The sequence below is a fragment of the Stegodyphus dumicola genome, chromosome 9 (assembly GCF_044657685.1).
Source record: "Stegodyphus dumicola isolate Sdum_Otavi_A_Nest chromosome 9, ASM4465768v1".
In the NCBI taxonomy this organism is placed as follows: domain Eukaryota; kingdom Metazoa; phylum Arthropoda; class Arachnida; order Araneae; family Eresidae; genus Stegodyphus; species Stegodyphus dumicola.
In genome coordinates, this window is record NC_140776.1 from 86,754,974 (window position 1) to 86,777,895 (window position 22,922).

The following is a 22,922-nucleotide window of genomic DNA, read 5'->3' on the forward strand; positions in this document are numbered from 1 at the left end:
TGGATTCGCTATTCCGTTTCGATAAGAAAAGTTAACATAATTTATGTAAATTAAAAAAAATATTTTAAAGTGATAAAAAGCAAGAAATTTATTATTTTCGATGCATAGTTTACTAGAATAAATATTTTTCCTTTACGTTAAAGTAAAATCTTCCTATTATCCATAGAATAGTACACATATTATTTTTACTAAATTGCATGATGCGTATTTATTAACACTTTTTATTTTAATTTTCATTAGTATATTTATTTAGCTACAATATTTTCTGACTATTTTGGTGCTTTTAAAAAAAGACACTCTTTAAAGTTAGAATGTAATATGATTTGAATTGTATTTATAACAATTCGCATTTGATTCTATTTTATATTTAATTCGGTATCCAGCAAACGAATGTTTACTATGGAAAATTTCATTGCACATGCTGATTCGTCAGTAGCAAATTGATGACATAACTCTAAACATGTCATTTAAATGGGTTTTTACCATCTTTCCAATGAATAATATACGGAAGAATACCAGGCAGCACTATATGCATATGTGTGTAAACAAATATGTTAGATATTTTTATCGCAATACATTACATAAATTTTTGGAGCCAGAGAATCAGTTTAATTTTGCAAAGAAATCTCATACTTCGGCAGGTAGTCCTGACGAGCTTCGCCATAGTTAGCTAAATATATCGCTTTACAATGTTTGTAATTTATCTTAACAGTTGTTTTTGTAGTATAAATAAAAATGAGAAATTTAGAAAGTATAGTTTTAAATCTATAGGATGCATTCCATTAAAAAACTATTTAAATTTTTCGAAATCCTTTAAAAATATATTTCACAAAACTAATTAAACTTGATAACTTCGAAAGTCGAAAGCAAATGCAATTGTTTTTTGCGTTCCTTATTAAAATATTCGTAATAAAAACAACTGTCATTAAAATTGGATTTGGCACCTATTTTTTTTTTGGGGGGGACGCACATTAGGATTCATGATACATGTTTTTTTAATGGTACATGTATAAAGATGTAATGATTAGATAACTCTTAAATGCTTACCTTGATCATGCAGTCAATACATAACTTCATAATAAATTTCTTTTGGATGATTTAGTTATTTATCTTAAATAAATATTTTATCACCGATGTTTCATCAAAAGATAAATACTTAATTCTAATTAAAATTTAGTTGAAGTGATCTAGAAAAATTCTCTTTCAGATATCCTTAAAGTTATTTCATTCTTTTTACAACAAGTATTTATGTCTTTTGAACCTACACATACATATTGTTAAGAATTTATCCTTTTGTAAGCTGATGTTTCTTTTGATGAAATAAGTCTTTCGAATTTACTAGCTATAAGCCAGGTAAGCTATAAATACGCTCCTGTAAACTTCTGCTGAGAGCACTGATTAATATTCTTGTATATAAAATGTGAAAATTCTCTGCATATAATATATTAAACTTCAAAGAATTAAAACAAATCTACTTTAATATGTTTTTATGTTCGGTTTTATTCCAATAAATTTCAGTGAATTCTTAGAGTTCTTATTATTACATAATTTTTCTCAGTTTCAGATTCATTGACGTTGAAAATATTTATGAAAGTCATATAAAAGTATTTTTATGATGCAGCAAGCTGCAGAAAACTCTTCAAATTTCTTTTATGACTCTCAAAGACTTTACGACCAGTCGTTTGTATAAATTATTTAAAGCTAAAAAGTTAAATAGATTTCTAAAATTTGTTAAACTTCCAAGCGAAAATTTTATTTATATTTTAAACATTTAGGTAAAAGTGCTTCACTGAAGCATTCTTCACAACTTGCTTTAGCATTAAAATGGAATCCCAGTTTCAAACTGTTCCTGTTAAGGAAGAGAGTATTATAACATTGTATCTTGGTTAATAGAACCAATATTTTTAAATGCATATAGCATCTGAAGTATGGCCATGGAGAATCGACGATAGAAAATTTTAATATTTAAATTCGTTAAAAAGTTAATAGCATGAATACTTCTGTAATGATGAAAAATACAGGGTGTTTATAAAGTCCCAGACCCATTTTGATGTTTAATAACTCATAAAATAATGAAGATATAAACAAACTTATGGCATTTATTGATGGAATAACTTATATATTTTCCTTTTCAGGTGTGAATATCTTACCTTTTAAAAATATCGTCTGCGCGTGTCGTTAATTTCAGATAATTTCATTTTCCAGTCTAAATATCTGTACTTTTCGTCTGCTTGTTAATTGCATTTTTCTCTCTTTTGTTTTTGGCAACTATTGCAATGTTATGTTTACTTTTGATGTGTTTGTTCTAGTACTTTTGTATGTGATGTTTTATTCGACCGGACATTAAGGAGAATGCATACACAACAAGAGAAAGCACAGATTTTATGGTGGTTCATAGAAACGAAATCCATAATGCAAACGCAGAGAAATTGCAGAAGAATTTGCCAAAAATTCCTGACTAAAGGTCCATGATGTGGTCATTGCAGACGGAACCTCACGATACGTCTGTCCTTTCTGGCGCTAGTCATGGGAGGGCATTTGAGATCCTGCATGCCGTTTAGTATGACCCTCAGGAATCCATTGATTCCATATTAGTATGACAGTGGTTGGATGTCGACCAGGGCAACCGGCGGTATCATGGAACAATAATCTACACTTTCGATAGGCAATGATCCTGTCTCTATATCCTGTCTCTCTTCGAAATTCGATCCTGTCTCTATTGAATTTCAAAATTTGCTTTTAAACGTTTCCTCTTCTTATTCGAGGCATAACATGATATTCTGAGCAAATTCCAAACTTACAAAGCACTTTTTTGTATGAGAAATCCACTCCACAACTTTTCTTTTATGCAGTGCTTTAGATGTCGTTTCTCCCTCTTCCTTCGTCTAAATGCGATGAAATACTAATCATTTGCATATCCCAAATTCTTCTTCCTTTCATTAGAAAGTCCTCCACGAAGGCATCCCTCCTCTTAGGCAGATAGCCCCAGTGTTCTTTGCCGTATTTTTAATACACCAAAAAAGCTTCTTCCTTTCAAGTGATTTTGACGTTTGTCAGATCATTCTTTCCTGGTGTTGCAATTTTAATGGCTAGCAGTACAGTTTGATAAAGTTGAATTTAGTTTGAAATCGTATAGGTTACTTTTAACTTTACGACAAGTTCTTAGTTTTATTATGCAAACGTGTATTTTATTTGTTTAATTATTGTGACAATTCGTACCTACATCTTTAACCAAATGGCCAACGCCCACCAGCGGCCGAGCGGTAAAGTCGCTGAACACTGGTAGTTCGGTCCGAGGTTCGAATCCCGCGAACGGGTTGGCTGCATGGGAGGTTTCGTAGTTTTCCCCATGTGTAACGTATATACGAGCCAGTTTTCCTTCGAAAGTCCTCCACGAAGGCATCCCTCCCCTTAGGCAGATAGGCCTAGTGTGCTTTGCCATAATTAAATACACCACACCACCACACCATCAGATGGCCACTAAAATGGAAAGCTTGATATTCGCGGTTTAAAGACTCTTGGACGAATGGATATTCATTTATAAAATAAAAGGATCGTGCTGTACGTGTGGTATGTCGCGCCGTATATCACACTGCAAGCGTACATTTTCAAACTAGGACATCAGTCCACATTTCAGAATCCCGCTGAGAAACGTAAAATTATAAAAGGAGGCTAAAGTAAAATTATAAAGGCTATTGCTGGATATAAGAAACAAGTTTAATGTTTGGTCAGACAATTGGAACCAAACCGAAAGCGACCGAATATAGTTTTGTAATAGTTCACTGTGTAGCTGCCAAAGGCAAACCGTTCACAGATGGCGAATATATAAAGGACACATTTTTAAAAAAATGTTGAACTATTGTTCAGCGATTTGCTAAATCTACAAACAATATCATCCCGAATTCAAGAAATACCAGCTTCTGCCATTCAAATGGCAGAAAATGTAACAAAACATAATTCTGGATTACCAGAAACTGTTGCATTTAGCGTACCGATGTGAATGATGTTAAGCGCCTTACAACAATTGTAGGCTATTGCCATAAAGATCGAATTTATGAAGAATTATGCAGCTTGATTCGTCTGTCTGGGACAACTAGGAGACAGGATATTCTTTCTTCATTTATAAATCATTTTGAAAGTAAAAACATTAATATAATGTATAATAAAATATTTTGTGTAACTACTGATGGAAAGGAAAGAGGATTTGTTTACAATTTTTAAATAATATCCGACATAAAGGTTCTGAACTTTCGTTGCACAACAGGAAAATTTACTTGCCAAAAATTCGTCACTGTTTAATTTCTGTAATGAACACTATTCTTAAAAAAATTAATTTAATAATGACTCGTTCTTCATTGGTACATAGGCAATTTAAAATTTTTTTTATAGAAAAAGTGGAAAGTGAATATGTGGATCTCATCTTACACAGCAGTGTCTGCTGGCTTAGTCGATGTAATGTCTTGAATAAGTTTGTGTCATTCATGGAACACATTGAAGTTTTTCTTAATAAGGAGGAATAACCTTTTGCCCGAGTTGAAAGATAAAGAATGGCTATGTATAACGATATTTCTGACTGATGTAACTAAACATCTCAATGAGCTGTCGCTTGCAAAGAAAGGGCAAATAGCGTTTGAACGTTTTGGGCATTGGAAAGGCTTTGCTACAAAATTAAATATATTTTCCCGTGATATTAATACTAGTACCTATAAATACTTCCCAAATGTTAAAGCGTTTGCAAACATCGACTATAAACAAAGATGAACTTCAAAAATACGTTGAAATACTTAAGGAGGAATTTTCCAAAAGATGCAAAGATTTTGGAGCTTGTACGTCTATATTTCCCTACGGTATCAAACCAAATTTAATAGATTCATTGATAATCCCATTCGATTTGTCAAATTTTAAGTGGATGGAAGTTGATAATTTTAAAATGGAACTTATTAAACTAATATCTTCAGAATTATGGAAAGCAAAATTTACGAAATTGCGAAAATAGCTGTAAAATGACTAACGATAAATCGCCAGCTATTTTAAATTGCTGGATGTCATTGCCGGAGAGATTTAATTGTCTGAAGAAAATTGCATGTGCTCGGCTTTCCGCTTTTGGTTCTACATATCTATGTGAACAAACCTTTTCTCATATGAAAAATGTTTTGAGTCAACAAAGAAGTTGTTTAACACCTGCACATTCAGAAATCATGAGTCAAATTGAAAGCCACAGATCATACCCCTGATATTGTGATATTAAATAGAGCGGTGCAGGGACAACGTTCGCACTAAAATTTTAATTTTTTATTAAACTATATTAAAGAAATACTTATATTTTATGTTGTTTATTTTTCATTTTAATAAATATGTTTATAAGATTCGTAATATATAATATACGTCGAATTTAAATTTTTTATTTTATGTTGAAGGAATAGTTACATTTTATGTTGTTTATTTTTATGTTAATAAAATATTTAAATGATGCATAATTAATATATAATAAGATTCTAAATCTGTATTGACCTTTATTCCATAACTCTGCATGCATTGCCAAGAGAATCGAATTGTTTTAATTGTTTGCCACTGTGCGCCATCCTGAAATCTTATTGATAGATTGGTTTGGCTGTTGCTGACCTCAATTCTAGATGAACTGTATAACTACACAATTACGCATGTTGGAGGTGAAAATTTTCTTCAGTTTGTGAAGGTAAGTTGAAAAACATTTATATTCTATTTAAGAATAATTTTTTATAACTGATTTTTAATAACACTATTATAGTGAAGCATAAAAGTGTATCAATTTCATTTTAATATTGGTGTTAAGTAGTTTTAGAACAATTTATGTTTTTGCATTGAGCAATTACGCGTGAAAGCAATTATGAGTGATCTTATAACTTTTAAAGCGTAAAGAACTTTTAGAGCATTTGCTTTACGTAGAAGTGTTATAAATTATATTAAGAAAACTAACAACTAGTTTTCAAGTACGAAGTGATGCAGACTTCATTAAAGAAATTGTTATGACATATCATAAAAAAACTGTGGTGCTTTCTTCAAACAAACGCTGTTTCATAGATAAATTTTGTAACTAATATTGAACTGTGTTAAAACTTCTGTATACGTTTTTTCTTTCTCGAAAGCCAACTTCATCAGTTCAGAAAAGCATTATTATTTTCTTTCACGGTATATAGTATGTTTTAGCGTTTCCTTGGCTTATACATTAAGTATTAGATTAAAGCTTAGAGCGAGATATTACAAATATGACACATTTTTCTCTGCAAACCTTTTTGTTGCATAAGCACAGCATGTATGTGTAGTATAATTCTAAAACTCTTATTTAGGTTCCCCGATAATCTCGAAAAACGCTAGCAAAGTTTGTTTGAATGTTTCTTGTAATATTTGCTAACATTTTGTCAAGTTATTGGGGGGGTGCAAAATAGTAATTAATATAGAGCATACATATGTGTGTACAGTACAAAGCTGAAATTCTTAGTTTGGTTCACCAATAACTTCAAAAGACGCTAAAAATTCTATTCGAACCTTTCTTTCTACTTGCACAATTTGTGGACATTTTCTCAAGTTATTGGAAGGCCAAAATAGTAATTTCAGCATGGCATAACATCGAGGGCACATACTGCAATCAGCACAATGTAGTACAAGTACACATATTATGCAATTTACTGATAATTTCTTGTTTTCGAGAATTGACAAAGAGATAGTTGACAAGAAACGCTTTGGAAACTATTGCGAATTAACGTTCCTGTTGCTCTTGATAAGCAGCCTCAAATTTTTCCTCCTGAGATTATGGCAATTACTTCCAATTTTTAACTCATCGCTAAGTATAGCTTATCCCCATAGGGCACTGGCTGACGGCTACATTTTATGTTGCAATTTCAGAAGGCTCTGAGCCATTTTTCTCCACAGCAATATTATAATATTCCCTAATGTATAACGAAACATATTTCGATATTATTTGTTATGATTTTCATTGTCATAAATTTTCTGATCTCAAGAAAATCATTTAATTTACTTTACATTTATTCAGTCACCTGATATCATCACTATTACTACACTATCTTTTTTACTTCATTGTACGAAGTTAAAAGAAAGTACTGTAATCGCGAAAAATTTCAGACCTCATATTTCAAAGAAAATATCCATTTTGTTTGCTATCAAATGCAATTTAACGATGTTTTTGTGTGGCATTTGTACGTAAAGACAGAATAAAGGACACTTCTCCCCCCGAAAAAATATAAAACTGATTTGAAATTCATTCTGAAGAGAATTTTTTGTGGCGTCTGTGCATACATACGTATGTACACTGCAAAAAAAAAGGGGGGCAGTTCTATATCTCCCGTTCTGTTGGACCGATTGACGAAATTCAACTTGCGTTTTTCATGTCTCGAAAACGCGACTTAGGATATGTAGTAGATTTATATATAGCATTGATCTAATATAGGTATTTTGACACAAAATCGAACTTTTTCTGAAATGACATACCAATTTTTTTTCCATATTTTCATTTTACGACTTAAATTAAACCAAACTATCAAGTTTTGTAAAAATCGCCCGAGCAGTTTTTAAAAATTTAGTTCTCACAATTTTAGCTACTCACTGTTAATTGAGTTTGGTATATATTTATTAATGTCTCTTTTTTTTATTAAACTTATTTGATTCTTCCTTTCACATTTCGAAATTGAGGTTCATTCCAAACAAAATTCAATCATTTCTTTACGATTTATTTTGAAAATTTGTTTTTTAAATAACTTTTATAAATTTTTCAAAAAACACTTTTGAATTTTAAGTTATAAAATTTTTACCATCATCTTAAATTAGACGTATTTCTAAGCACACCTGCAAAAATTCCAGTTTTTTATTCAAAATTTCCGAAGATATACGTGAATTTATCTATTGGCGAGTTTTAGAGTTTGACATATTTGTTGAAAGCGATAAAACATCGAATGTGGTTTAAACGCTTTCCTAAAATTATTTGAAAGTAAGAACGATGGGAAATTTTCCCGCTCATGCACAATGTAAAACGGTAAGAACGAGATTCCTTTTTTTCCGCTTAGGCATAATGGAAAGGAAAGGAAAATTGGTTGCAATATAATAAGAAGTGCGCCAAGTGAATTATTCTTGGCGCAAACAGAAAAAAATTGTGCCCAGATAAATGTTTGAATTTCTTCGTAAATTTCGCACCAAATTTTACACAATTTTATATCTAGGCATAATTTGAGTTGTAGAATCGAAATATGGAAAAAATGATATTTTATTTCAGAAAAAGTTCGATTTTGTGTCAAAATACCTATATCAGAACAATGCTACATATAAATCTAATATATATCCTAAATCGCGCTTTCGAGACATGAAAAACGCAAGTTGAATTTTGTCAATCGGCCTAGTAGAACGGGGGTTATAGAACTGTGCCCTCTTTTTTTTTTCGCAGTATACGTATTTCGCATAACTCAAAAATGAGTAGCCTCAGAGCATTGAAATTTTGTATGTAGAACTGCTATAACCTGTAGATGTGCACCTCGTATTTTGGTTGCAATCGGCCGCAGCAAAAGTATATAAATATATGTCTATATATATATCCACTATATATTGTCTCAGTGAGCTCAGTTTCTTTATTCTGATATGTTTGTAAATTGTGCATTTTTTGCTTTAAAAGTGACTGAATTATGTTGTTCTTATCTTCCGCTTAAGGTTTTTATGCCTTTAGGAAATCTGCAAACAATATTTATAGAATTATCAAAAATTTAAAAGCTGTTTAAATGCGGCTAAGCCTAATTTTTAAATACCATGGTGGCTATGTTTGTTTACATTTGAAACTGCAGAATAGTGGTCTTGTTGCCAATCTAGAGAAACTAAGATTCGCAACAACAAAGATAACGCCTTCATTTATTATTGCGAATTAAATCATGCTTAATTCATTCTGGAATTTTTTCGAAGAAATAAGTGTTTAAGATTTACTTTGCAATTTTTAATATAGATATTTTGAGTTTTTATGTATTTTTGCCTTGTCGCGAAGTGAAAACTGAATTAATTGAATGAGAAAAACCGAATCGTCTATGAAAAACTGTTTCTTTTAAAAAAATTTTTAAATTTCTTTTATACAACGTTTTAGATTTATTATAGTATTTGAATAGAACATGTGGCAACAATTAGATAATTCTTAAGACGATACAAATTTTGTGCATTTTGAGTTATGAAGTGAATGAAATGTAACGCTGTTAAGTGAACATGGCGCCAGAGTGCTGCTATGGTAAACAAATATAATGAGTTTTAAAGAGTGCATTTATTCTGTTGTGGGTTATGAGCTATCGACGAAGTACATTTAATTCAATCCATTAATATTCTGTACAAGGAAGTTATGTGGTGCACAGATCAGATTTTTTTGTTATTAATGTCATCAATAGGTAGTACATAACATTTCGATTGCCACTGAGCCATGGTAGTTTTATCAGCAGCCCCTAATGTTCGTTTTCAGCATAATTAATCTCAGTTCTCTTTCCTTATGAACTGCATAGCTTATCGTATTTTATTTTACCATTGAAAATAATTTCTTGATTTTTGTAATGCTTATGTGATATATATTCTTTAGTAATGAGTCAGCCAGCATTGTCTTTAAAAGTGACGTGAGTTTTAAAATTTTGAGGTATTGACTTTTTGTAAATGTTTGAAATAAAAACTCTTACATAATTTTTATGAGATGTTAACACTCTAATGCAAGTGCTTCATTATTTAATTATTTTCATTCAGTTACTACTTTCAGTTAAATTCTCTGTTTCGCTTAGATTCATTTACAGGTTCCACGAATGCCTAAGTTTTTGAGACAGCCAAAAGTAATAATTACATCTTCTATGTTCTTAATTCTTCTTTCTTCTATGTTCTAATTACATCTCTTAAAACTGACAAATTCTCGTTTTCCCAGATCCATTTGGGTTTATCACTATAGGTGAGATTTTATAGGTGAGTTTGGTAATTACCCTGGTTAAATTAGCTGCGTAAAAGATGAACATCTTCAAAGGAACGAAAGCGAAGAGACGAAGTGTTTTCTGAAACTTGAGTCAGGAATATATGATCGATGAATCTAGTTTATTTAAAGACTGTACATGTGATTACTTCCTCATTATTTTTATTTGAGATAGGCCGTAAGTAATCTGACACCTTTCTCTTTCCTCATAAATTGAGCGATAAATCTTTGTTAATAATCACAAAGTTTTATTTTAAGAGAAATATATTTTTGAGAGAATATAAAGAACAATCCATACAGTCTGTTACTGTATTTATAAAAGGTAACTTGACATTCAGTAAACTTTAATTGAAAAGTTCTGTTCTTTGCTTCAGTTTTACTCAATAATGTTTCATTAGTTTTATATTTAAATGGTAGATTAGAAAAACTAGTTTTATATTTAAATGGGAGATAAAAAAATCACGTTTATTGCTCTCTAAAACATGATTATGAATTTCCATTCAAAGTATGAGAAAAAATTGAATTATACAGCAATCGCTGCTCCGAAATCAAGCTATAAAATTTAACCAAAGATGCATATTTATAATTTATAGGTAAAGATTTATTAATTTCCTTTTTGGAATCAAGCACCACATTCTGCAGGTGGTATTACAAAAGATTAAATATTTCTTTTTAATTAAACGCTAAAAATAATATTCATTTTTATGCTCATTCTTTGCACAAAGTGATTAATTGATGAATTTGACCAAGAATCTGTTAGTGAACTGATTTGTATTTCAATTATATACTTCTTGCTTTCCAGAGATATAGCACGAGGAAAAGCAAGTGCATTTTCGGAAAACACGAAAGAATTAAATCATAAAGACTTACATATGAATTCTTAAAGAACGGAAATAAGTACTAAATAAACAATTCTAAATAAATAACTAAATAAATAAGAAACATAAATTAAATAAGTATCTTAGATAAAAGAGTTAGAAAACTACATTAGAATATACTGAAATATTAGATCAGTGCTCTAGCTAAAGCAAATTGAATATGAAGAACGAATAGAAAAGTGAGACGATATTTATAGGTTTTAGTGGATGACTAACTGTGCTTCTAAGAGCTGAAAATGTTTATATGATGCGGTAAGTGAATTCAAAGGAAATAAAGACTCTCCATTTCAAAAATTAAAATCAAAAATTCTAAATCTCTATTATGAACTCATTATTTAAAGCTCTAATGAATCCCTGGGTTTTGGGAATAAATGGGAAATGAGATTTTGTGAGAAAGCCACACTTCTATTTACAAAACTAGTAGAAATGAATGCGTGTAAAACCATAATTATATTCCATTGAAATATCGTGTGACTGAAGTATTCATAGGAGAGCGGGATTATACACAATCCTTAGAAATCTATTTCATGAAAGCAGATTTGAAACAGCATACTTATCACAAGGTTTATTATAAACCTTGCTTGCACAAGGCAAATTGAATGATGATGAAATAATATGGCACTGCAAATATGTTCTATTGATTTTTCCTAACAACTAACTCTTGCTTGATGCTGCGATGTTTCCTAATTTGTATGAATGTTTCCAAAAATTCTGTAGAAGTCTAGTTTATAATTATAAAATGACTTTAAAAACAATCTCAAAAATGATTACGGAAGGTTTACACTTACGAGATTTCTATTCAAGAGGTTTCATTGAACTACATAAGTAAATGAGTGAACAGAGTGATAACCCATGAACTTTAAAAAACATTCATTCTTCTCACAAAACTCTTCAAAAGACAGAAATTAATGTATTAATGGAGTAAATTAATTGCGGAATGTCATTAAGCATAAAATTCCTGCTACGTCTACAGAGTACATTATCTTTTCAAAAGTCCCAGTTTTACACAGAAATAAATTCTAGACAGAATTTTGCTGCAGAGATTTCTCGGTTATCAGGATACCACTTGTATCTGTCACCATAACGTAATTACACCAATATACAGAGTGTCCCGTAAATGTTGAGACAAACTTCTGGGGGAGGTAGGGCACATCATAAGAATTAAGAATTGCATAGGATCCCATGCCCGGAAATGTCAGCGGTAAGTTGTAGCAGAGGTAGAAGATGGGAAAAGAAACAAGAGTGATTAATTTAAAACATTTATGGGTTGTGAATACAAATGGTGTACGGAAGCATGAATGTTCCAACAGAGCTCGAAGCTTGCACCATCAGACGCCAAATATGCTTGACACCGACGGACCATTTATTGCCGGACATGCTCAAACACACCGGGAGTTTCTTTGATTGTAGCAGCTGCGCAGGAGAGGCTTCCCGCGAAATCCATTTCAGAGACAACAGGATCGTGATACACGACATTTTTGTTGGCTTCCTACAAAAAAGAAATCAAGGCTTGATAAAATCAAGGCTTGAGCATGGGGGCCAGTGTCCACCCCGCCCAGTCTATCGTTGCGGGAATTTTCTGTTCAAATGGCTTCGCACAAATTTTGATGCAGAGGCGCAAACAAACTGTGGTAAGATTGATGTCTGTCGGAGAAGCTATTCCATACACTAAGTGCAAGTCTGCAAGCTCCCAGCTCGTATAGCGTTCCATGCTCTTCGAATGGTACCTACCGCTCCATTGAGGGCAATCCCCACTTTCCACTAGCATTGTCCTGTACAGCACTCCCTGGGGGTGTACAATGACGTTTCTGGGCATGGGTTCTTATGCAATTCTTAATCTATGATGTGCGAACCTCGCCAAGAATTTTCTCGCAAAATTTACGGGACACCCTGTAGATTGAAAAGTTAAGGAAAATTATTATTAAAACAAAGAAAAGGATACTCAAATAATTGAATTCAGTGCAAAGATACATATTTTGTCAAATCAAATGAAAAGATTCTGTTTATTGGTATGCCCTAAGAAGAAATATTTTAAATTATAAAACTTCAAAGGATGTAGCAATGTATCTGTTATGCGAAAATTACTGATGCAACAGTTTGGAGAAAATAATCATACTGTATATGAAGTGTCACATTCAGATATAATGACTGATAACACTGAGCGAAAGATTTCAAAAATCCTGGCATTAACGATCCATGTAAAAAGAAGAACATATTATACAGCCGTGCTTTGTGTAACGAATTCAATCCTACATTACATCCTGCGTAGCCAACACGGTCCCGCATTATGAATTATGTGAACATCGTCACATATTATTGACATATTAAACGTGGAGATACTTTTGGTTTACTTTATGATTAATTACGAGGCAGATAAATGCAGAAAATGTGTGTGGGTACAACATGACGATGAGCAAAGCAGAACATGAAAATAATATTTCTTAACATTGTATTACCACTTAATATTGTAAGCATTTAAAATGGATAAAGAATTCCCATTCTTCCTTTGAAAGAAGTATAATAATGTACAAATAAACCTTTTTTGTGGTAAGAAGGCGAACACAAAGGATCTATGCTTACTTGAAATCATCAAAGACCTCCTGAAAGTCCAGGCTACATCAAAGCGACGACATTCTATTTAAGCTGAGATGATCAAAATGGAAGATCTGTTCAACAATAATGCTATGCACTAATTCAAGAGTTTCCTGGTGAAAGGGATGAAGCTAATCACTTTAAATATTTTTATAAGTAGTAAGCACTTAGCATTTTCCATAGGACTTTTGATTAGTATTTTCATTCTAGCATGGAATACACTATCTAAACATTTTCTACTATGTTTCGTCGTTTTTCAGTAGAATCGTCACGGACTAAAATTATTTTTTACAATCAATGGACAAAGTATCCTATATAACAAATGTCTTGGAATGGATTGTTTTCATTGTATGAGGTACCGCTGTAATTTTGGATACTAAAAGGTCTTTATGTAGAGTACTAGGCCATAGAACAGTTATGTTTTAAATGGTCTGTTGTAGTAATCTTTTGTCTCTATAAGCTTGTTTGAAAGTCTTGGAGATACAGTGAGTTATCGTTTAGTCTGAATAAAATTACAATGTCGTAAGAAGGTTAAAATAACTTCTTTGTTTATGTCTTAAATGAACAGAAAGGCACAACTTATGCGACAGACCACTTACAGGTATTTATTTGTATTGACATAGGTACAGGTACAGATAAAAGTATGGGGGACATCAGCGATGTACCATGTGTCAACTGGTAATGCCTTCACACACTAACTATTAAAAAAGTGGACGAGTTGCAAGTTTTATAAGAATTTAAATAGAATGAAACTTTCCAGATGGTCTAGAGTTTGCCTATTGTGATTACGTCGTGCAATCCCACCGTACGCCTTGCATCCAGTATTTATTAAAAATAATGATGTAGAACATAAGTAGATTAAAAAATAGTTTGAATACAATTTGAAATTCGCAAATTAAATTGAATATGTGTATTGGCGCAACAAAAATATGAGATAAACATAATTAGTAAACAGATAAACATAATGAGATAATTATAATTAGTACTGGCAACACAATTTTATAATGAATTGTAATAATAATGCTAAAGAGGAGGGTGTCTATGAGTTATTTCAGATATAAAGATTTATTGAAGTTCATAAAGTTCGCGAGTGGAGTCATTTTGTCCATAATCACAGCATATAAAAGTCCACTAAATTTATGCAATATGTGGACTTACAATTGACAGAGATCTAAGCCGTAGGAAGAGAGTCATTGCATAATTTTTTGAAACGTTGGATACTGATGTTTATCTTTAACTAGAAACCTTTGGAATGCCAGGAGATCAGTTCGTGGAGATTTTATGTGAATATCCTCAGTTAAGGTGCATGAGAAAGTGTAATGATTAGTAGTTCCCTGTTCCCCAGATAGCAGATATCGGAGTTCGCCATATTTCGTGCGCAGAAATATGTGGGGAAGGGAGATTAAATGTTAAATGCAGGTAATATAGTTAGAGACTATATATAAAGTAGACTTTTCAAGCTGACTCTGATACTTTGTACGATTCCTATGTTTTAATCTGCAGCTAAAGTTAAGGAACCTTAAGAACAGGTAAGCGAATAATCGCTTTAGTTCAGTAGACAAAGAACAGAAAATCGAGAAGGGTTAATTAACCTTTATTATTCCAAATAAAGTTTAACAGTCGACTACAGCTTGGAGTAACAATAAAGCCTCTACTCGTGCTTGAACTCAGGAAACTAAGAAATAAAACTTAACTAAACTTAACTAAAATGATATAGCCGAAGCTATCAAGATTTTCAAGAAGGAACTAACTGCGAAGCTATCAAGGGCCTAAAGTACGGCTTTAGGCATAATAGTTTAAGAGAGAGAGAGTAGCCTAAAAAGGCAAACGAGCGTTAGTCAGAATCTCTGGCTCTCTAAGAAGTCAGTAGAACTTCACAGTTAAATACTTCTCCTCATTTGCATTCAAACGCGATTCTGAAAATACGTTCTGGCCGGAAGTTGTAAGCTGAAATTAAGGAAGATAGGAAAGTAACTTTTAACTAAATATTAACTGTTAGAAAATTAAGATATACCTTACAACTTAACGACGAATATTTTAAACGTCAGCTAGCAGCACTCTGAAGCCGGAGTATAACATAGGCCGAGATGGCATAGCAAGAACAAGATATTACTACCAAAGGCTCTAATTAAACAATTAAAATCCTCAACTTAAATACACAAAAAACTAATTAGCATTTTAGTTAGGGCTATGGAAAGGAGGGGTTATAGCAAAAGTTAAAATCATAACAATTCGTTAAATAACATAGCGTAACAAATCTATAATAGTTTGCCCTATCAAACCGTAACAAAACTATAAGTTCTGTCAAAAAATACTAATAGATATTTTATTAAAATTGTATTAAAAATAATATGTAAAACGCTTTGTTCAAAATATCGCTAAAAATTAGATTTTGAATTCTGAAACTATAAAGCTAATAAAATTAAAATCGCTTTAGTGGCGATTTCATTCGGCTTGAAATAATATTCCCATAGCTTTCAGCATCATGCGATCTTTTAATACTTCAGTTTAAATGGAATTTATTAATATTATTTTCAATTTCACAATATTATATGGCTCACCAGCGGCCGAGCGGTAAAGTCGCTGAACACTGGTATTTCGGTTCGAGGTGCGAATCCAGCGAACTGCTGCATGGGCGTTTTCGTGGTTTTCCCCATGTGTAACGTGTATACGAGCCAGTTTCCCTTAGAAAGTCCTCCACGGAGGCATCCCTTCCCTTAGGCAGATAGCCCTCGAGGCCTTGCCATAATCACACACACAATATTATATGCACTTTGAAATTTGCTTTTATGTGATGGAATGAAATGAACTTTTCCTCAAATTTTAAAATGTGCTCTTTCTCATTGTGCTAATAGTTTACCTTTTTTAAATACTTCTGGTAAAATGTTCGTCTAAAACATTATCGAAGCGCTGGAAGCCAAACTTCTATTATTTCTTTTAAGACAGGTCTCTCTATTCACGTATGTCATCAAATATGTATTTCAAAATATTGTGCTCTTTGAAAATCATTTCAGAAGTTGTCAATAGTAGCCAGAAGAAGTCGTACGTATTAGGCCTGTCATACTTCCATGTAAAAAAAAAAAAAAAAAAAAAAATTAATCATAAAGTGACTGAATGATTGGTGCAGGACAGGAAAAACTGACGAGTGCAAACTTTAAGGCTATGATCAATGAAATGATGGAAACTTTACTTCATTAGTGTGTGGGGTTCCACCCTTTTATTTAACAACTAAATGTGGAGGAACCTAGTGAATTGCTAAGCGAATAATCACTTTAGTTCAGTAACAGAAATGTAAGCCTCGAGAAGGGTTAATTACCCGTTACTGATCAAAATAAGAATGAACAGTTGGCTCCTTTCTCAGGGCGTACAGCAAAGCCTCCACTTGGGCTTGAACTTAAAAGTAATAAATAAGAACTTAACTAAAGAGATATAGCCGAAGCTATCACAATTCTAAGTAGTTCGTCCCTAAATATCGAACGAGCTAGCGAAGCTGCCAAGGGCGTTTAATACGGCCGAGCGTAGTAACAGCTTAGAGAGACGTAGCCAAAAGGCAAACGCAAACGCGTGCTAGTCAGAAACTCTGAGGCTGTCTTTAGAAGTCAGTGGAACTTCGACTTAAATACTACTCTTACTCATTTGCATTAAACGCGATTCCAGAAACACATTCTGGTAGGAAATTGTAAGCTGAAATTAGAATGGATAGGAAAGGAGTTTTAACTTAACTGTTAAAAACGTAGGATAAACCTTACATCTGTCTAATTAGTATAGTATTGCAAATTTGCTAGTAAAATTCTGCCACTGATAATGTGATTACGAAAAACCCAAAGGATGCAAGTAAAAACTTTCAGTTTTTATTATTTGCATTCATAAAAACTTTAAAAATATGTTTAAATATTAGCCTTAATTGAGGTTACCAGTAATCTTAGAATGGTAACAATGATTATTATATTTGTAGCATAATCTATAAAGCTTTAGCTTCAAAATGCACGTTATGTGAAATTCGATTTAACATAAATTTTAATTCAACACGCATTTACATAACTTACATCAAATATTTGCATTACATATATTATTTGTTACTGTATTTATCTTGTTCTCTAAATCAAAGTGCATTTCAACCATTCTACTGTGATGATATCATGAGTATGTTGCAAAAATGTGTGAAATAGGTCAATGGGAGATATTTATTTGCAAAGACATATTTAGCCAACGCAACCAATAAAGAGATTCTAGTTTAATGGGTATATTTTTCAGCTTTTAGAGCTTTCATAATCTGGAAATATATTGCGACAAATATTATTCACTAGCTGCTGCATCCTAGAAAACGCTAGCACATTATTACAAGTTCATACAATTATTAAATTAGCTTTAGTTAAATACTATGGTGTGTTCCTACGAAATTTCTCTGTGACGTTAACGTAATGCCCACTGTTTGTAAACATTTGACGCATAGATATTACTGTCTCTTAAGAAAAAGAATTAATAACAGTTCGTTAAAAACTGTAAAGCCTTTACATTTTAATTAAAATCGCAATATTCGCGTATTGCATAAAATATTAATTTTCAGGCTAACGAAATATTGTTAGCTTCATGCGAGTAGTAAATTGCAATCTAATTAGACTAAATATTTGTTGTGCAACTAGATAATGTTTCTCTGAAAGGATTTAAGTTAATGCTGTCAGACAAATGTTGGATGTTAAAGAATACTTAAAAACTAAAGCTGCAATAAAAGTGTTTTTGAATTACCAGAGATGTGATTAATTAATTTAAATGTGAAATGTTTTATTTTTGTCTTTTATCCGTTATCGTATTGTTTTGAAAATTCCTTTCTCACCAAAGATATGCCAAATGTGATTAAACTCTTCCTAGTTCTTCTTTTTCCTTCATTTCAGTCCTTGGTATTTGGGCAAGTAAAAGTTTTTTCAGAAGCATGTAATCTTCGTTTTTATCACTCATGTCAATTCATTGTCTATTTTTTTAAGGCTTTTACTTATTTGACTTTATGTAGTTCTTAAAGTGAAAAAAATCTAATTGTTTAATGTAAAATACAGAGTTATTTTTTAATTCAAGGACATGCTTTTTCGAATGCCCTAAAAAACAAAAACAAAAATACCGAACTAATTAGTTCAAACAAATAATAATACTGTTTTGCTTCTGAGAAAATCAGGTATTGAATACTTTCTTAATGCTTGATGTCATCTAAATAGTACATAATTAAGGTTTTTATCCAAAGAAAAATTTTGAAAGAAAAAATCCAATTTGTGAAGAAATACTACTGAATTAGTTTCAGTGCGTGAATATATAAACAATTATTATTAAGGTAGGACTTCTTGGTATTTTAAGAAGAAAAATCATATTGTATAATTAAGACAACAAAAGAAGAAAATATTTATCATTTAAAATACAGTGGAATTTCAATGTTTGCCGTTCTATTACAAAAGAGAAAGAATAAATTTACTATTTTTTCCAGCATTCAACGTTCGTTGTATTCTAAAGAATGGGTGGAATTCTCAAACAAGAAAAAAATTAAATATCGAATATTTTCAGGTTTAGAAACTTAAAATTAATCCCATACAAATTCCAAGAATTTTCTCTCATCTGATTTTAGCTCGTGACATAATATAAATCAGAAGGAAGCAAAATAAAGCAGAAACAGAAATTGAAATTAAACCAGAATGGCAAAATTTTTAAGAAACCTCCTGTACTTTCCTCATATTTATTTACGCTAAATTTATCATTATTATATATTTATAAAATAGATTATTTGCATTTTTCGCGATACAATGTTTCTAAATTTGCCAGTGCTTTATATTGTACGTATGCTGAAGAAGAAAAATAAGTTCATGAAAATGCTTTGTAAATTAAATCCAGTTTTTGTAACATTTTAAATGATGATTCCCGGCACATTAAATGCAGTCTGCAACATTTAATAATTAACAACACTGCAATAATTTTTTAAACTTACTGAAATTACGCTTCTTCATGTAAATTAATAACGTGCATATGAATGATAGTTGAAGAGAAAAATTAATTAATAACTCTTAAAACGGAATTCATAATACCTGATTACAATTTATAAATACTGTACTCAATTATCTACCTATAAGCATTTGGACACCTGTGATAGAGAAAGGAAAAACAAAATTATTCATATTCAATAATTGGTAGAGCCTTCACGAGCAGCAATTACAGCTTCAATTCTTCGGGGCATGCTTTTCACAAGTCTTTGTATGACAATCACAGAAATGCTCTTCCACTCAGCTTGGAGAAGGCATATAAGTTAATTCACCGATATTGAAAGGTTGTTACACCCCTTAATTCGGCGATCCACCTCGTCACAAAGGCTCTCGATAGCGTTGAGGTCTGGACTTTGGGCAGGCCAGTCCACTCGGTTACCAGATTGTCCCCATACGAATCCATGGTGGACATCGCAACATGACAGCTGGAGATATTGTCCTGAAAATAACATGAATCCAACCCGTAAAATTGCTACAACGTTAGAGGCACACTGGTCATCCAGAATAGAGCAGTAGGAGTGCGTTTTGAGTTTACCATGTACTGGGAACAAGTCCATACCAGGAAAAACACCCCCAGATCATTATTCCACATCCATCGAACTTAATTCCACCTCCGCCGAACATTATTCGGTTGTATTTTTATTTATCTCTCGAAGAATAATTTAATAAATAAGAGAAAGAAACTAAATTGCTATGATTTGTTCTCAAGTTTTATCTCATTTCGATTATTATTTCTGAAAACTTAAGTTTTCATAATTTCTTTATTGTTTAGTTTAACTTAAAGTAAGTTGTTTGATGATTAACTTGTAGAGACATTAAGAGTTTTTGGAAGCTAGAGATAGATGAAAAATTAGCAACCGCCTTCGCCGGGAATCAAACCACGGACCTCTGGAATTTCGGCCCAGCGTGCTACCGTTACACCACGAAGGCACGCTAGGAAGTTGGAGAAATACCTTATAAACTAAACACCTGAAAACCATTTTAAATAAATGTCAGTCGGAAATTATAATATTTAACTATCAATATATTTGAATAACGAAGAGTAACCAGCAAATATATCTTGCATATACCAAACTTTAGGTTTCAGATAGAAAATAGATATAATTTTTTTTTCTCATTTGAGCTATTGCTATTATTGTTTTTGAATACTTTGGTAGATTTAGTAATAAAATTTGAGATTTAGGTTAAATATTTTTATTTTATTAACAGAAAAGTTTCATTTTGTTAAAAAAAAAACAAAACATTCAGGTTGGTCATATGTTTTGAGGTCGTACATTTCGCGCGCGTAAAATTTCAGTTTGAAGCTACTGTAATAGCGGACAAAAAGTAATAGAGATAAAAATGTCAATAAAAATTCAAAATAAAATAATAATAAAAAAAAATAAATAAAAAAAAATAAATAAAATAAAAAATTAAAAAAAAAAAAAAAAATCTGAAATTTTTCAGATTTTAAATTACGTCCAAAGGGGCGTTTTTTTAACGTTTTGAGTGTTACCTTTATTTATTAAATATCATGTTCTTTGCACTTAAACCATAAAATTCAGTTCAAGAGCAATATCGCAAAATAATGTTAAATTAAGCATATCTTTAGAATTTCCGATATACACAGTCTCGCGAGTTGGAGATAAAAGTATTTTTTTTCTATATAACGTTGCCATTTCTTGCTTTTAAAGCATTGAGTTTGTAAATCAAAAATTCGTTAAAGTTTTACAAAATATAAAATCTATAATAAAACAAATTCCAAATTTGGGATTTCAGATGCCCATATTCACAGTAGGATTTCGTCATTCAAAATTCGATGGCTCTATGTACTATTGTTTTATCACAATGCGAGAAATAGACAATCATTTATGCAGATTTTTCATTATTTAATTTCTTCAAATATAATGCAGGACTCTAACATTTTGTGGCAACAGTTTGAAAAGTGAACCGACGTTTATGAGTCCGGCGCAAAATGCCAAAACGAAAGCAATAGTCCTTCGGGACTGAAATCCCTTTGGACTAAAAAAAAAAGAGAGAGAGAGAGAGAGACAAAAATAATAAATTAAAAAAATTAAATGAATAAAGCGGGAAAGGAAACCAATTAATTATGAGACGTAATGTATATATGTATTTAATCACTCATTTGCATAAAAGAAGAATAAGAAACTGATTATTTCACATACAGCATGAAATATAACACAAATTGCTGTTAATTATATTAAATAAAATAAGTGCATATTTTAAGTATATGAAAGAGGAAAAAGAAAGTTTATTACTTTATAAATATCGTAAAAAATCTAATAATTATGTTTATATAAAAACTATATTTTATGTATAATAATAAAGTAACGTAAAATTATTATGTTAAGCATAAAATTTTTAACATTAACTGAATTCTGTTAATTAAGTAATCCGTTAATATATAATTCGTTTTTAGGGCAAAAGTCAGTAAATAGCTCAACTGTATTTGTACTCACAACCTGTTGGCCTATGCGAAATTTATCAAGGAGCGATTGCTCCAAGTGATCGAAATAGTTACACCTAACCTCAAAGATGAATATTCACTAACATTTTGTCTTTTTATTATTAACTTTAATAAACATGTTAACTTTATTTATTAAATATCACGTTCTTCGCACTTACGTCGCATAAAATTCAATTCAGCAAAATAATCACACAATATTTAAAAACAGCATACCTTTAGAATTCTGGATAGAGTGTTAGAACTTGCCATACATAATGTTACCAAATGTACAGCCGCGGTGAGATAGCTTCCCCCGCAAAGTAGTTTTAGGGTTGCCATAAAAATGGCAAGAAAAGGCAGGGTTGCCACATTTGGCGAAAAAATTATCAATATCCCATGGACGGATAGAGAACCTTCTGGAATGAATTCTTACCGGTTTAGCCCAGAATATTCTCGAACACAAGCCAAAAGCTATATAAACCCTGCTGGTCCGCAGTCAGTAGAGCGTCTCAGAGAGTGTGTCTTGTCTAGCGAGTCCATCCCTGCGGGCGCGATCGCACTGACAGCCGGCCAGCGAGTGCCTAGTGGGTTTTCGAGTGCACCGAAAGAGTCTCGTAGAGTATCGCGGTTAGTGCATCGTCGAGAGAGCGTGTTGAGCTCCGGAAACGACTGAACCGAGAGTCAGGAGCTGTGCTCTGTGTGTCGTCGAGTGCATCGCGAGTTGTAGCGTGGAGAGTCTCGAGAGTACGTGGAGTTCCAAGAACGACCAAGCAGAGTCGGGAGCTGTACTCCGGAAAGCAGAGTCGGGTGCTTTGCAGGAAGCTGTCTCCACCGTGATAGCCTTATAACCTGAAGGCTGTGTCACTGATTGTTCCAGCCTGTTTATAGTAGATTTTCGACGACTGTAAAAAGTGTTATTGGAGCCGTCCCGATTAATATTGACTAAATAAAGTGTATTTCGATACTTCATCAAGTGTCGTCGTTATTCACTCCAAATCTACGAGCCCCGTACGAACGTGAAGGAAGAA

At 32.0% G+C, this 22,922-nt stretch overlaps 1 protein-coding gene and 1 non-coding gene across 2 annotated transcripts in view; both read right to left on the bottom strand.

Moving 5' to 3' along the window:
- LOC118204609 (prostaglandin E2 receptor EP3 subtype-like) overlaps nt 1-22,922 on the bottom strand; it is a 378,063-nt gene that overhangs the window by 131,810 nt on the left and 223,331 nt on the right. The gene's annotated exons all lie outside the window — the stretch shown is intronic.
- Nucleotides 20,307-20,378, bottom strand: TRNAF-GAA (transfer RNA phenylalanine (anticodon GAA)). Its single transcript has one exon. It is a non-coding gene; the product is annotated as a tRNA-Phe (tRNA).